The sequence below is a fragment of the Amblyomma maculatum genome, chromosome 7 (assembly GCF_055883805.1).
Source record: "Amblyomma maculatum isolate TAMU_Amacu chromosome 7, ASM5588380v1, whole genome shotgun sequence".
In the NCBI taxonomy this organism is placed as follows: Eukaryota; Metazoa; Arthropoda; class Arachnida; order Ixodida; family Ixodidae; genus Amblyomma; species Amblyomma maculatum.
In genome coordinates this window covers 80,416,712-80,434,307 of record NC_139350.1, presented here as the reverse complement: position 1 = coordinate 80,434,307, position 17,596 = coordinate 80,416,712, and the positions used below count along the sequence as shown (strand labels likewise).

Below are 17,596 nucleotides of genomic sequence, written 5' to 3'. Positions count from 1 at the left end.
ATAATTTGGCCAAAAAAAACTTTTTGTTTCAAGTAAGCGACTATCGTAGTTTTCGCGAACACGCAAACGCTGCTTGCAGTTAAATAATTTTTAATCATGTGCAAAAGCAGATGCAATAACGAATTCTATTTTTTATTATCGCATATGTCTGGTTCTTCACTGCAACTTCATAACTGCCCCATATAAGGCTTTTCTGCTTTTCCCTGCCCTACTGAAAATATCCCATATGAATTTTGAGCATACGGTATTATTGGATATGGGGGATATGTGTCATATGGGACATATGGGGAGTACGGGTGATATGTGCAATATGGGCATATGGGCGATATTTGTGATATGGGCCTATGGGCGATATGTGTGATATGGGCATAAGGGAATTATGGGTGATATGGGCATTATGGGCAATACGGGTATTATGGGCAATATGGGCATTATAGGTTATTTGGGCAGGATGGGTGATGTGAAATCCACGGCCATATAATTTCTTTTCAGGTGGTGACATTTGAGCAGGTGTCCTACATTATACAATAAGAGAAGGCTGGTAATGACTGAAATTTTCGGTATTATTTATTTGGCTTCTGATATGACATATGCAGTTGCAAGCTTGCATTTTTCTTCTGTTCGTCTTTCAGCATTTCTGCAATATATCTTTAGTTTCTGCATGCACTTGCTTGGAGGCAGCTGATCACTAGCATTCCTTCTAATATATGAGACAAATCCATCTGGAAAGCAAACAAATGAGAAAAAAGTCCAAAGAGAAGAAATGGTCAATTTTATATCATTGTAAAAATAAATTATTGAAATCAGTCAAGAAACACCAAAACAATTAACAGCAACATAAAAGAAATGGAATTGAAAACATGAATTCTCCACAAATGTGAAGGATGTTGAGCTGTGTTTATGTAAAACAGCATGAACATGACTGAAAAAAAGATAATTAGATCAAGATTCAAACACTCACTTGTTACAGCTGCCAATTTATAAGGGGTCAGGGCTTTTTTTGAAGGCTGAATGGACTAGAGTTCGGAAAGCGGTGACACGGGGCCCCTATCACACTCCTGTTTTTGAGCTCAGACACAGGCAGCCTTCAATGGTTCTTTGCAAAACAGAGAATCCTTGGGCCGCGTCAGGAGCCACTGCCATCTCTCTACAGGGATGTACACACCCTTGCCAAGGTGAACCTGCATGCAACAGAGAAAAGCATTACCCTCCGCATGCATGCAAAAATAAAATATGAACAATAACAGATAAAATATACACTCCAAAGAAACCCTTAAGCGAAAGGCAATTTCCTTTAATATATCTTCAAGGATATTTACCAGTCATGAGGCAGTTATAAATATTTTTCTAAGTTATACAGGTTATGACAATTTGATTAAGCTTTGTATTGTTCACCAATTTAATTTGTTTTGAAAAAAGATGTAAAACAGATGAATCTTCAGTTAAAAAAATCACTCTACTGGCACTTTTTGGTGCCTGATAAAAACCTTTGTTCACAGATTGTCTACAAAAAATTTGAGTGTGAAAACATAAGTTCACTTTTCATTAGACTAGAAAATTCAAAGAGGTGTTACATGATAGCACCTTTAAAGAAAATTGCCTTTAAACAGTTCAGTAAAAACCACAAAGATTTTTGCAGACCGTAGAAAACACAAACTTGTACATTTGTAGTATCAAATGACTCGTTATTTTCGATATTAATAAACAAAATAAATAACCCTCTATGCTTTCCTTGTTACGAGTGGCAGTAGGCTCACCTTGTATGCGCCATACAATGAGCCGCTTATGTCCCTACAGTTTGATCACTAGCCACGTAGTGATTTAATATAGGTTGTATGGTAAATGTGATGAAATAAGTAATTATTTCCATGCATACCCAAGCACATGGTAATAAGCAACAGTAAAAACATGAATGAATACATAGACTTCTTGACCTTTCTTTCCCAGTTTTTAAGTGAGATGGCATAGCAAGAAACACAAAACAAATGTTAAAAGGAGATTTTCTAGGTGTTATGGTCACCTCCTTACGTATTTCTGTCTGCGCAGTTGGACAAGTATAAGAGTGGTAAACATATGCAATTCCCCTACCTGGTCATTTACTGTTGCCAGTACAGGTACCTGGTCCCCAGGCACATTCGAAACCTATGAGGAAAGGAAAAGCAGTGAAACACGTACCAAACTGAAATCCGAAGTCACACATGTTTATAGATGGGCCACAGTAGAAAGGTAAAATGAACAAAAAAACATATTGCTCTTGGTTTTGATGTTAGCTATGTGTTGTCTATAGCCACGAAGAAAAGCCACCCTTACAACTCTGATGTGTAAGCAATAGTAAAAGCATGAATGAATGAACACATGATTTCTTGGCCAATCCTTTCCAGTTTTTAAGTGGGATGGCATAGTAAGAAACATGAAACAAAGCGAAGCAGTGTACATTAAAAAGAGTTATAAGTTAATCTGGGTGTCATGACTTTGTTGCAACGTATTTCTGTCTAGATAGTTGTGCAAGCATAGGAGTTGAAAGCATATGCAATTCCCCTACCTGGCAGTTTGCTGTTGCCAGTACAGGTACCTTGTCACCAGGTGCATTCAACACCTACAAGGAAAGGAAAAGCAGTGAAACAACAAACTGAAATCTGAATTCACACATGTTTATTTATAGATGGGCCACAGTAGACATGAAAGATGAACAAAAAAGATAATCCTTTTGATATGGATAAGGTTAGCTATATGATTTCTACAGCCATAAAGAAAAGCCATCCTTACTACTCTTTTGTTTGCATATTTTCAGTCCATTGTTCGCTCTGTTTCCTGAGGAGCTAGAAACGGATGGGATCTGTATAAGTAGAAAACAGCTTAATGAATAGATCAGTGGTTATCAGCAATGGACGGGTTGGGGACCTCTTGTAAGCCACTGAAAGTTGACTGTAGAGGGGGGTAGGGATTCTTGTGAGGACTGCTGTTGCTGCAGTTCCAAGAGATCAAACTGGGATAGGGTCCATACTAAAGTGACCTCTAAAAATGTGCACTTGATACGCCAGTGGGCCACAGCTGCAGAGGACATAGACAGAGGCAGCATGTCAGTATGCATGCTGCTGGAAAGGACTGAACTCCTTCCAACACTGCACTGCTCACTCTCCCACCCCAAATGTTTTGCCTGCAGCCCCATCTAGCAGTGCAGCAAGAGCTCGAGTTTAACTAATGCCTGCATCAACAAAAGCTCTCTCTCCCTCTCTCATATGCAGACTCTCAATTTCCACACTCCTCTCCTGTGTCTTTGCCTTTGAGAAACTAGTTGGCTTTGAACCTCCATGCTTTTAACCCTGCAAAGCTGTTTTGCCAGGCCAGAGCAAAGATCTATTGCATAAACTTTCTTTTTGTAGGGAGATGTGTGTTTGTAGACCCTCAAAATATTTTTGCAGACCCCCATTTGAAAAACACTGGCATAGACCATCTGGAATGCTTCCACCAGATTCCAACTCATCTCTTATATTGTTGTCAGCCTTCATGCTCACTAATAGTTTTAAAAGCCATGCAGATGCACAGTGGCAATATGGCAAACTATAGTAGTCGTTGAGCAATGGGTATGCATAACATGCACAACTACAGCCAAGATTTAAAATTGAAAGGCACTTCAGAGACATCTGTACTGGATGTTTCATGTTGACATAGACTACTGTAACTTAGGCTAATTTTTAATTCCCCATTAACTGACTTATTACATAATCTTAGTTACTGAAAGTTGTAAATATTTGCTGCAGAGCCAGAGTGGGATATGCAAACTTGTATAGTGCCAGTGGAAAACAATCATTAAATTGTTTCCTATATTATATTTCTCATGCTGTACTTTCTTGCATTCTAAAATTCACAGAATATGAGAAACAAAAGCCATGTGACCAGATGCTTATGCCAAGCTGCTGTGCTGCTCTCAAGCATGCAGTGACTGACTGGGATTCCTGCTTTTTATGCACAATTTCACAATGAATGTTCCTAACTGAGCATTCCAAAGGAGAATGAAAAGGCTCTTTACTTTGTTTTGCAGTCAGCAATGGTCAGTCAGTGCAGCATGCATTTGCACCTTCACATGACACAGGCTAGAGATCCAAATATATACAACACTGTTGCGTCGCCATGCCTACAGTTGTACTGCTGCCAACCTTGCCCACTCATTACATATTCTCGACAGCTGCATAATAGCAAAGCTCAAGCGCCCAATCAAGTGACCTTTTCTTTCATATTTTATAGGCTTTAAAATGCAAAAAAAGAAGTTTGTGAGGCATACCGTGCAAGAAACATTTTATTAGATGTTTTCTGAAGTTGATATAAAACCTTGCATATCTCACTTGGGGGCTGCAGGGAATAATGTAGGAGTTAAGTAAATATAATCAGGTAAGGGCAAATAACCTTTTTGAAATCTTAGCTCAAGTTGCTTGGAAAGCTTGTATAGCAGAAGCACTGAAGGAAGTCATACACTGCAAGTCCCACACTGAAGACCTATTAGTGATAGAATGTTCTGCTCAGCAAAACTGTTTTAATGCTTAAAAGTTTGGCACTGTCTATGAAAAGTGATAGCAGATTGACAAAGAATGATGATACGGACTTCTTATCAGCATCAATTTTACAGCAAAGCTGGCACAGCCCAGTGATTTCACAAGCTTTCTTTGTCATGTTTGCAGCTACTATACAACAATTATGGCACAAAGTTCATATCTGGATGTTAGAAGAAGGGGGTGGCAGCCCTCTCGAACCCACGGAAGTAGCGAGGGACGTAACAAGACCTCAAGGAGCACAACGCACGAGACTGACGTATTGGCCGCGTCACGGTAAAAGCTTGTCCTCCCTGCTTGGAGGGAGCCTAACCGATTCTGCAGGCATCTTAAATAAAAGTTGTTCTCTCTCTCTCTCTCTAGAAGCGACCCTAAAAGAGTGAAGTGCAGGCACACAGGATGCAACAAAAGGAGCATTCATCTATTTTCATTGATACTCTGAAGAGGAGTCATTTTGACAGCTGAATAAAAATTGGTTGAAAGCATTGTGTACACATAGTTGAAATCAAAATGGTACATGATGGTTTCACTTGAAACTGCAGTCTGCTTAGTTCAGGAAGCCAGAGCCCAGACCATCTATGCATGGCCATCACTTCAGCTGAGCAGGCAATGTCCTTAAAGTAATTTATGAGCCACATTTACAGCACCACAGCATTATGCTGTGGAACAAATCCTAGCATTCAACTGCTTTGTCTAGGGCAATGTGCTTGTTACTTGCTTTTATTTGTATGCAGTATTGCTTCAATGAGAACACAGACTGAAACCTGCTGTAAAATGCCACTTCCTTTGCTTTGTAGACAAGCTCGATCACGTCTATGCCCTGCAAAGTTAAGTCAGTGTGTGTGCCAGAAGCTCAAGGTAATGAGTAGTAGACATGGGCATGTTTGTTTTCCCTTTGCCAGTGAGCTGCAGTTTACCGATAGCATGTATAAACTTTCTCTTCATCAATGAGTTCATCTGACTTAACTTGATGCTTTTTTATTATTGGTGCAGCGCATTCACGACGAGGACGAGAGGAGACACAGACACCTGGGCGTAAATGCACTGCACCGATGTCTAACCAGCATGCCCAAGCATCTACCTTGTCTTCATTTTTTTGCTTGCACCTAGGTTCCTACTTTCTCAGATTCACTCAACAATTGCTGCTCTAGCTCTTCATTTCATGTAATAGCTTGCAGGAAACACTAAATGTTTAAAAATACACTGCATCAGGAACGAAAGTAAAAATATAAAGGAAACTAAAAATGAAAAAAAAAAACGGTGTTTTAATTGCAGCATTGACTGTGACAAGGTGCGATTGGACAAATTTCGCCACAGTCATTGATTTAAAAAGAGGAAACCTATAATGCCATCGGGAATTCTAAACTGGAAAGTGGTCGCCTCTCTAAAAATGCCACAACCACATGACAACTGGTAATGTGGCTAACTTGCCACTTGCGAGTTTTTGCATAAAAAGCTGGCTTCACTTCGAGCTTCGGCCCCGTTAGCATTTTTTGTGGTTATGTGCCCTGGCCTTTAACTTTTCTTCCAGATTTTTCAAGAAAAAAGAAACATGTGGCTACTGAGATTATCATATTTGCTTTGTAGGTGCGTTTGCATGTTGATGCCCTTCTGTCAAATGTAAAGCGCAAATCAAAGCATCCAAAACCATGTTGAAAGTTCAGCGCAGTTGTGTAAGTGTATCTCGTCCCTTTGTCCTCGTCTGCCAGCACTGCAATACCATAATGCTCGACAACTACTAACTAGCCCAGCAACATATCCAGCATTAGTTTTAATAGTGCTGATTGCACAAATTCAGTGATTTTTGCAATTGTTTCAGTTTTGCGTTTTAAAATTGGAGGTGGATCAGCAGACCATGCAAATTTCACTGTGATGCATCTTCAGCTATCACAACTTGCAACATTCTCAGAGCCGGATTAACAGAAATAAGGGCCCTAGGCTAGAGTGCATGCAACCTCCCCCCCCCCCCAATTTGGAAGTCCCTCCTATCACTTCCATATTATACTTCTGTAAAGACTCCATTTCATTTTACCTACACCAAACTAAAAAAAAAAAAAAAAACAAGGTGTGATTACTGTGATTGGCACGAGAGTGATGCATTATTTTTAGAAAGAGACCTCCCGAGTGAAGGGGAATTTCTGTTTTTGGAGCTCGACAAGGTCTGACAAAAGCAAAAGCTAAACAAAGTAAGATCAGGTGGGGGCCCCATCTCTTCATTCTGATTTTCTCTCTTCATACCTGTCGCTCAACATTCAATACTATGTGGTTCGGGCTCCCTTCTCACATCCTCGGAGATAAGGTTCTGTGCTTCAGCATCCTTAGCCCCCACCTTTATCCAATGCTATATTCTATCCTATTCTGTACACACAACTGTCACAAATTTCTGTACAAAAAGATATGAAAGACAACTAAAGAGTGCATTTTTAGTACACAATGACAGTTGTAGTTTCGAAGCGTGCCGTAAGAGTACATAAATTTCAATGCAGCACATATTCTTCAACAGTACCTAGTACTATTTAGATATTCATACTCTCTCTTGCAATACGGCCCCGTCTAGTGACATCAACATCTACATTTACACCATAAGACAACAGAGACAGCGCCACTGCTTGGCATCATCTGTGTTCGCTCCAAATGTGCAAAGTGATCTTGGGTGCCGCCGGCACCTCTTGCACTGGATGAACAAACCAGAGGCTTAGGCTTTAGGCTGTGTGACACAACAGTTTATATGCTGCACGAACACAAGTAAATTGATGCCTACAATAAGAAATCATATTGCCTAGAACAGCTGCAAGGTGAATACAAGTACAGTAATAAGGTAGAAAGTTGGGCGAGTTGGTATATAGACATGGTTGAAAAAATCCACTGTACTAAAAGAGATGATGTCTAAATGCTTAAAAAACAGGACAAGCGCAGACTCACAACTACGGTTATTTGAAGAAACAGACGAGATATATATACAGAGAAACAAACAGATGCACCTGCGCAGAACTGCCAGATAGTAAAAAAAAATATTACGTTTTAAGTTTTATCTAGGTATAAAAATTATCTAATAAAATAATAATAAAAATTATTATTAATAAAGTTTTATCTAGGTATAAAGCAAGGGAGACAAAGGCTGGGTGATGCATCTATCACCTTTTTTCCTGATACAGTAGGCCTCCTTAAGTTCTCATGTTAGCCTATCTCGATGATGGAAAAGAATGCTAGTTTGTGGTGAGAACTGCGGATAGCAGCCTTGTGTATCTTTATTACCATTCTTATTTTTTCTTCGTTGCATTTCCTGCAATGCACAGCCACGTGCGAGTAAGTGTCGGACGATATGGCCTCCAAATGCTCCTTCAGACATACATTTATACATCGGCCCATCTGGCTAACATACACCTTACTGCAAGATAAATGGAACTCATACACAACCGCACATGCAGGGGACGTGCCATGATCTGTGCCTAATACTAAACTGAAATGGGCCAATACTCTGGGACAAATCAATTTTTTGCTGTACACAGGCAAATCTGGACAATTTGAAGGGTGCAGAACAAACCACTGTAATCTCATAACAATGGGCGACATTCTTTATGTTATGCGAGAGTTGTGCTTATAAGGTATGATCTATGTTTAGAGTGTATAGTCGTGGTGTTTTTTAGCACAGTGGATTTTGTCAACCAAGTACAGTAATAACTGACTGCGATGATGCCAATAGAAAACTTATTCCCACAGCTAATATGTCACTGATTCACCAAAGTTGCTGGCTACACTCAAGGTCCCTCACTGCACGTACTCGGTGAACACAGATGGTGCCCAGCGGCGACTGTCTCTGGTGTCTTCCGGTGTAACTATACAGTTTTGTCGATTTCTGATATTTGTTAGAAAACATTGCTTGCTACAGACAAAATGACAACAAAGTTTGAAACAAGATTCCAAGCACAAATAGTATTTTGGCCTGTCCGAAATTGAACACGACATTAAAATTAATGGTTAGGAAATGACAGGCTATCACAGCATGTTACGGAGACGTACACCCAGCTATATATCATGCAGATTACTGTCAGCACATATCAAACGGAATGCTTATAATTCTGTGCTTACATCACTGCATTTAAAACTTAAAAACAAATAATTTCGCTTAATTTTCAAAAGAAAAGTGTTTATAACTTGCCAAGTTTCTTGTGCGGCAAATCCTGGAGGTGGCTATCTTGATCTTCAACCATTTCAGCTTCTCCTCCAGCTTTGTGACCTTTCTTCGCAGGGACTTGCTATTTTCTTGCTCCTTCCTTAGCAACCATCTCTCAATAAGCTCATCACCCGAGCTTTCAGGCCATGGGAGTCTTGTCCGAGAAGGAGCAGTTTTTTTTTTTTTTACTGCGTTTCACCTTCAGAATACAGAAAGTATAGATTAGCAAGTACCATTTTCAAGCATCCATGCAGCTTCTGAGCAAATAAAAGCATTCAGGCAAAATTCACCAGCTTACTTTATCAAATAATCACCACAAACATTTTTGCACCCAACACAAAAACCTACATGTGTTATCTCAGAACCTATAGTAATCCAAGATCTTGATCTGGCTGGCAGAAGTGCTGGCTCATGGCATCAGTGCCTCTGCCAGCATGACGCCTGGGCAAATGCACCCCCCCCCCCCTACTGGGATGAGCAAGTTTGGCTCCATAAGATAACAAAAAGACAACGTCCTGCCATCGCCCATGCACTGATGTGACATTTCAATAGGATCTATTTTTCTATAGGAGAATTGCATTGCATTTGCAAACTACTTGCAAAAAAGGCCCTGAGAGACACTGCTCAAGGGGACCTTTTTTCGCATTCCTGCAGTAGCTAACAAAAATGCAACAAGACTGCAAAGACATGAAGCAACACATGAAGCTATGCCTAAGTATCAATATCACCTAACAGCGCAATGCATTTCTAGCGTGTGCACTGGGTGCATGCTGATCTGCGCCTTTACAATAATGGGCCACCACTGTAATGAAGAACTCAAGTTGCTTTATTTCAGATATAAAACTGCGGAAAGACATGCATCCACAGTACAAGTGGCATGGTGATCAGAGACATTTTGCTATTGCAATCAGTGCTGCAAATGTGCACGACCGAAAATCCAGCTTTGATGAAAACGTTATAGGTGTAGTGATTCCGTTAGTTCAAATTATATAGCCCATCACTTACAAGCAGAACAAGATTGAAATTTCAAGCTAACTGCTTGAAGAGCCTCGGTATGTTACCGTTTGAGAATGGTGCATTGACTGCTAGCAAGCGTGCTCACGCAACGGATCTGTAGGCCTTGAATTTTTCTCAAGTAAAAAAAACTGCACCACGTCAGAGTCTATGCAGTGATACGTAAGTGTCAATATAGTAATAGTCCAACTTTTTAGAAACATGTGCTCTTTTCTGGTGCACACAGATTACACACATACCCACTGAATCACACTGTTGTAAACCAGAAGCATTGAAGTACTACAGCAGCTTCGATTGTGCAGGATGAAGCAGCTAGGGACCAATAAGTTGATTAGACGCTTGTGCCTTGCCTCCTGACGTGTTACACTCTGCCTGCATGCTGAAATGGCAGCCACTGTGGCCCAAGTGCAAGCTCTCTATATATCCCAACAATTGCCTTTTTTCCCCATTAAGTTTACATTACTCTCCCCCTACATTTTTGACCATTGATTCAATATGCTCAATATATGCTTTTCTGGAATGATCTCCGCTTTGTCACCCTGTACTGCCGCATCAGTGGTTTATTTCTAGCAGCGCTGGTCCGACTTTAGGAACAACTCTCCACTTCCGAAAGTGATCCCTGGTGCCAATACTCCTTTTCTGATATCTCTCAGCACCTCTTACCCATTGTATTTTCTTGTTGCTCTATGCTTCATTACTCCGACACGTCTCTTCCCTTTCAGCTAAATACTGTTCCTGCTTTCCCACATACATATTGTCCTCGTTCGTCCATCCTGTAAGATATCTGTATTTTAAAAGCCTCTCTTTCCTTAAATATTGATGACATGCTGTAGAAGACGACCACACTGAATGTTACCACGGTTGGATAAATTTTAATGGCAACAAATAAATGCGCAACAGATGCAGGTTCCTTTTTGTCATTTGCTAATTGTGCTAGCCTATGTGGCATGCAGAGGGAGAAATTTATGGGAGCTAAACTTATTGCTAACTAAAGGACACGTTACACAGCACTTTGCAATGGAATATGGAATGTATGTACACATTCTATTACGTTTTCAGTGGTCAGCGTCAGATAATGTGAGTATAAATAATGAGCAGATAAACTAGCTGGCCGCACTTCTAGTCGGCAAGCTCCGCCGCGCGTGCAACGTAAACATTTGCTTGCGAGAAGACGCACGCAGCTCGTGTCACTGTCCGGAACAGCAAAAATGTCTAAATATGTTTCCACGGTCATCAGCACGTCAAACTGTATGCGAACTCCACATTGCAAAATATGCGCCGATTATAACATGCCGCGCACGCACAGTGCAGCGGAGTGCTGCAAGCCAAATAATTACATGCAAGCAGTTGCATAGTACACTGAGCATGTTCTTTTATCAGACACTATTCAAGCCCTCAAGAAATGTCCGCTCATGCCAGTGCGCGAATGCGCACACGCAGAAATGCTCCAATAAAAGGGCGGGGAATGCGGCAATTACTGTGAGTATGCGTACTCGCTGTCCGTTATTCCCTTATTCAAGAAGGGTTAGGGGGGTGGGGGGATGAGGCAATTACTCTGAGCATGCTTATTAGGTTTCCGTTATTGGTAAGTACTTTGGTGCGTATGCGTGGTTGTGTTTGACCGTACACACAGCGTTGACGGCGGGCCGACACCGATCAAAATCTATTCAACGCCTCCATGACCTTTTGCCGAACAATAATATAAGAGCCACAAACTTACACAGAAGCTACATCAGCAGGCAGTAATAGTACGATCGAGACAAAAAATATTGTAATATACTGGTAACACATGCAGACTTACATCCAAGAAGCAGAACGTCGCCGGGGGGTAGGATTCTTGTAGTTCACCGTTGAACGTCTCCTTCCAGCAGATTCTCTTGCATTTAGCAGAGTCAGCGCATGTGACCGGGTTAAAATCTTTCATTAAGGAGACATCCACTCTAGCTTTATACCCATCTTGTATAGCCTCGTATACATGAGCCCGACGCAAGCGGGTCGGGTAGGGGGAGCCGGTTGTCGAGCTAAGCTAGCCCGACCCGTCCGGGTTTACATGAGCTCGTTTCTATCGGGCAAAGATCGCTGCTACACCGTGCGTCGAGCAAGAGAACCAGGCGCAGGCAGGAGAGGAGGAAAAGGAGGAATGCTCAGACGAACAGCTCACGGTCCCGTCCCCGACCAGCAAGGAGGCAAGAGAGGAGGTGCCTGCCCGACGCGTCAGAGTATACATGCCCCTCGCCCATCGGGTACGGTCGAGCCAACCCACCCCATGCAGTCGGGCTGGCGGGACCCGACGCGACGGTCCTTTAGCTCGACCCTCTAGCGTATACATGAGCCTGATAGCCGGTTTTTAGCCCGACAGGCCTCCCCGACCCGACTTTGTCGGTCTCATGTAAACCCCCTGTATGCTGTCCTCCCTTCTCTCACAACACAAGCAGCAGAGGCACCGGCGGAGCACACTGCGTGGGCATAAATAGACGCGCGCCGGCAGCAGTAACACTACACCAAGAAAAGTCGTTTCGGCGGGAGCAAGCCGCGGAGGAGGAGAAAAGAAGAAGCAGACCGGAGAGAGAATTTAAGAATGCGACGGAAAGGCGAGAGTGAAGAAAAAAAAGCGGAGAGCGAAGTTCTTTCCTAACGGAGAGCGATAACTCGTTTCGGCGTGAGCTATGTGGAGAGAGCACGGGGGACTGCGGAGCAGCGGAGGAGGAGGAAAAACGAGAAAGCGCAGCAAGTTTATAGATGTGGAGAGAATGACAGAACGCGGCGAAAAAGTGAGGGAGGAAAACAAAAAGCGGAGAGCTTGGACAAGTTTTTCCTAACCCGGGAGACGCGAGGAAACGAAACATGGTGATGGTAGAAACTTTAATTGCCATATATACAAACGGTGGGGGAGAAGCCCACTGGGTGCTCTCGAGGAGACAGTCATTAAGATGCAAAATAAATCCCTTGGATCGCAAATTCGCAATCCTTTTCATGGCATTGGAAATGATACGGCGCTGGCCTACTTCCAAGCTCAAATAAAATAAATCCAGTTATTTCATTCACGAATTAAGAGTATCCATGCTGCAGTGGAGGTTGGTACAACAATACGACAAAAAGAATGCATCATATCGTAGCATAGGTTTGCAAAACAAAAAACAAAAATGTACAGTTGAACAAGTACAAGACGGAGAGTCTGTCAATAGGACATTCCGTTATGTTTTGCGCATACGTATCTGCAAATACCGATGATACGAGTTTTCCCAAATAATTGCATTGCCGTCAAGTTGGAAAAAAAAAAACTGAAGAAAGGCTATGTCTGATCAGCTTCCTCCTTTCGTCAAGCCTAGGAGGTGACGAGTTGAGATAAACCGAATGTGAGGCAAGGACTTTTATTCCATGATATCGAAGGAAAGTTAAAGTCATCGAATAAAATGAAGGTGTACAGATATGATGTGGTTTATAGCATGAAGCATAATGTGGAATTCCGCTGCAAACGAAGCTGCCGCGTGTGGGAGCCAGTAAAAGCAGCCGAAAATAGCGGTTAGGCTAAAATCTCTAGAGTGAACGTGATTCAGTTCAAAAGTTTGGGGCAATATTTATGGGGCGGCATGCAGACTTTCATGGGTAACGATAATGATGTTGCCGCCGCCCCGTATGCTGAAAAAAAAAAAAGAAAGGAGTAGCAAGCAAACATTGTGTAGCCGGTTATATGTTCCCAAAGACCATCTACGGAAAGACCTCAAGCCATTGTTTACAAAATACAGTGGATACCACTTATAACGTAACCGCTGATTGTGAAGGAGGTACCATGTCGTGGGGGGGGGAGGGGGGGGGGGGCACAACAGTGTACTAAGCACTAAATGAGTACTCCTCTATCACCCTCACCGCACAGCTTGTGTTCCAACTATAAGGTCTTGTTCCGAGACTCCTCATATTATTTGTTTGAATTCAAAGAGACAAGGATGCTTTAACCCACTGCGTTTGTGACTGCTAAGGTTAGCACCACCGCCTTTGCGAAACTGAGCATGCGTTAGCGCATACACAGTTCCGCGCGCAGCGGTCTTGGTAATTTACGTGGTCGCGCGCTGCGTGCGGTATGCTGAAACTAATCTGTGTTCAGAGGACTTAGTGCGGTGCGTTTTGTTCATTTATTATTGAGATGCGTGTGTAGCTTCAGGTCAAAAAGTGCGGTACCGCTTTCAGTGCAGCGTTCGAGGTCCCGCGACCTACGTTATAAGCGGTCTACACTGCATGTATACTAGTCCTCGACTGCAAACTGGCAAACAAGTGCCTAAAAAATATGCGGCAACGTAAAAATGGTATATAAGGAATTTCTTAAGAAGTAGCAACACAATAACCGAACACTCCGAAGACTCCGACAAGAAAAAAAAAAAAAAAAACTTCTAAGAACCATCCGTCCTGGAGACCGACACCAAGTATCGGAAAAAAACGACTTCTTCAGTTAGATGACCCCGAACCACGTGAACCGTACGAGCTAGCCACAACGCAGAAAAAAAAAAAATGACCCCAGCGAGCACAGCTGCTACCGCACACCTGAACCTGCCGGCACCTTGACTCAATATAGGCTTTTAAATCTCCCCCCCCCCTCCCCTTCCTACCCTTTTAAACCCCACTCGCTCTCTTCTCCTTTATTCGTCCCTCCTTGCTTCTCAACAAACCCTGCGTCACCCGCGCCGGAGTCGAGCAGTAGGAATTTAAGAAGTGATGGTTGGAGAAGTCTCAAGTTTAGAGAGCAGATGCGAGCGAGGGGAAAGTGGTGGGGAGGGCTTTAGCAAATAAGCAGCTGCAGCAAAGGAAATGACCTCGAACGCGAGAAAAAAAAAAAAAAAAAAAAACAGGCAACACGAAGGAAGCAGCATCGTATGCATGTAGGGGTTGAAGGCGATGGAAGAGGGACAAGCTGGCGGCACCTGCACAACACGAAAAATGTGTGTGTGTGTGTGTGTGTGTTTGTGGGGGGGGGGGGTGATTTTTGCTTTTTGGCCGGGCCCGGGCTGGGCTCGGGCTTGAAGTTGCGGGTCTGGGCCGGGTCCGGGATTGAAGTAGAAGCGCACGGATCCAGGCAGGGCAGAGGCTAGGCTGTGTACGGCTTATTCTTTCGGAAACATATGAGCAAGAGCACTAGAATCGTCCAAGTGGTTTATGAATAAACCCTATACTAGTGCATTTGTTAACGTAGAATGAGAGAAAGCTCATTTGTAGACTTAGTTTAATCAGCGGCACTTAGTGGTTTGTTAAAGTAACTTCAGACAACACGCCCGGCGGCGCACAACGGCACAGCGAAAAAGTTGAAAAAGTGAAAAACCTGCAGTGCGCTTTACTATACAGTGCAGGTCTTATGAAGCGCTGCAACAAACATGGCTCCTTTGCATGAGCACGCGCCTGCTAAAGTACACAACACCGCTAGATTGGGATTTTTCAGCAACCAACGAGCGCACTCTGTCGGATCAAGCAGACTCTCTTTAATCTTCTCTATATTGCGTTACCACTTAAGAATGGACATTTGAAGCCCTATAAGAGCCGCCGGAGAAGGACCTTTAATCGACTGCTCGGCCGGCAGCAACTGTTGCGTCAGTACAAAGATAGCCTTTACTTGACTTCGCTCCCCCCCCCCTCTCCTCAAAAAAGAAAAAGAAACATCTTTACGCTGCGATAAACGCCATTGGATAAGAGCGCACAGCTTCATGGCTCTGCGGTTTTCAAACACATATATATGCACAAAACAAGCGTTTTGCTTTTCGTCATTATAGAGATGAAAGGCGGCCACGAATTTTTCACAAGAATATAGATTTTTTTTTCCTTTTCCCATAGCCTACTCACACAGGTTGCTGTGGCATATAGTTGTCTTTGGCAGTACGTATCTGTGTTTATTTAAGCAAATAACTTGCCCCAATATGTACTTTCTAATAAGGATATATATTTAAAATGCATTTAATCCATAGCTCTTAAACGTACACATCGAGCACAATATCATTGAATAAAAGGGCATGCCAAAAATTTCTTGACCAAGCATTTGCTTCTGTCGGTACTTTAAATGCCCTTCTCTGCTGAGAATATTTGTGAGATTGTTATCCCATCTTGATTTGTTATTATCTATCATATTTAAGAAATATTATTTATTGATAACCTTATCAGTTCTATTCGGGACACATATGGGAGTGGGTTGGTTACATCAAAAGTGCGCACATAGTAGTAAACTAAGCAGTTACAAATGAAGTACAGTCATGACCGATGGAAACAAAATCGTGCACAGCATATATCTACAATCGCTAATTAAGCATTTAGATAACAGAGATAATTACTCATGGCTCTTAGCGCATACATTTTTATTGGTAAGTTTATTGCAACTAACTCCCTTCCAACATAGTGTCTCGCGCGCATGAAAGACGCATACAGAAAGTAGGTGTACACTTCCTTGTGCACTATCCGCTACATCCGAACCTATAGCAACCAACTAGCCCAATTAAGACCCTTGGTAGTACAGTCTTTTAAGGAGCCCGCACAGGCTGACTTTGCAGGGCCTATGCCGGGCCGAGTCTTGGAAGCACATGTTAGCATGGGCCCGGGCTTGGAGCCATGGGATCGGGCTTCAGACGATGGGCCGGGGCCGGGCAGGCCGGAAATTCAGGCCCGTGCAGTGCTCATCATTACGCGCTACGGCGGTTGCGGCAATTTTCGAGGGTAAGCGGCGTGCGATATCCTGAAACAATAATCAAGTGCTGAGCAGACTTAGTGGGTTGCTTTTCGCTCACTCATTAATGAGATGTTCTCGAAAGGGAAGTTACCCATCTGGCGTGAGCCATGAGGCCAAAAAATAAGTGCGATACGCGTTTATAATGCGAATTTTTGCGGCTTCATGACCTAGGTGTTATAAGAAGTGTGCATTCTATACTGCGCTTTGACTGCAATATGGTAATACAAGTACATAAAGAGAAAAATCCGGCAACATAAGAATGATATGTAAGGAATTTCCTAAGACAACGCGCGACACCTACCATATAGCCAAACATTCCATACTCTGAAAAAAAAAATTCCAAAAGCCCTTCGTCCCGGAGACCGAGATCAATTATCGAAAAAAAAAATACGCCTTCTTCAGTTAGATGACCCCAAACCACATGAAACGTATACGAGCTAGCCACAACGCAGAGGAAAAATAAAAATGACCGAAGTGAGCACCATTGCTACCGCACACCTGTACCTGCCTGTACCTGCCGGCACATTGACTCCAATAGGCTTTTAAACCTCACCCCCCCCCCCTTCCTACCCCTTTAAACCCACTTCCCCTTTCCTGTATTCGTCCCTCCTTGCCTCTTCTCAACAAGCCCTTCGTCACCGGTGCAGAAGTCGAGCCGTCTCCCAAATGTCGCGTTTTTGGGAGTTAAGAAAGTGATGGTTGGTGAAGTTTCAAGTTTAGAGAGCCTCGGATGCGAGCGAGGGGAGAGCAGTGGGGAGGGCTTTAACAATTAGGCAGCTGCAGCATGGGTACCGACCTCGAACGAAAGAAATAAATAGGCGAAACGAAGGAAGCAGCCTGATATGCAGGGGATGAAGGCGATGGGAGAGGGACAGGCTGGCGGTGCATGACAACACGAAAAAATTTGGGAGGGGGGGGAGGCTGATCTTTCTTTTTTTCTGCTTTTAATGATTACGTGTCATTGTGGAAGCCGAATATTTATCTTGATCTAAGAAAGGAATTGGACTATTGAAATTTTGTGTTATGCATATTTTTGTGTTAATGGCACAGTGCAATGACACACTTTATTACATCAAATGAACAGCTTCCTTCAAGCCATTTAATTGTATCATGCACATAAGCAGGTTGTAACTCCTTTTGGCCATTGTCAAGCATCCAAAAGCA

At 42.8% G+C, this 17,596-nt stretch overlaps 1 long non-coding RNA gene across 1 annotated transcript; it reads right to left on the bottom strand.

Moving 5' to 3' along the window:
* Nucleotides 1-562: 562 nt before the first annotated feature.
* Nucleotides 563-2,597, bottom strand: LOC146183731 (uncharacterized). The gene is made up of 4 exons (XR_014708505.1): nt 2,543-2,597; nt 2,089-2,142; nt 962-1,181; nt 563-722 (listed from the first exon to the last, which is right to left on the bottom strand). It is a non-coding gene; the product is annotated as an uncharacterized LOC146183731 (long non-coding RNA).
* Between the last annotated feature and the right edge of the window lie 14,999 nt (nt 2,598-17,596).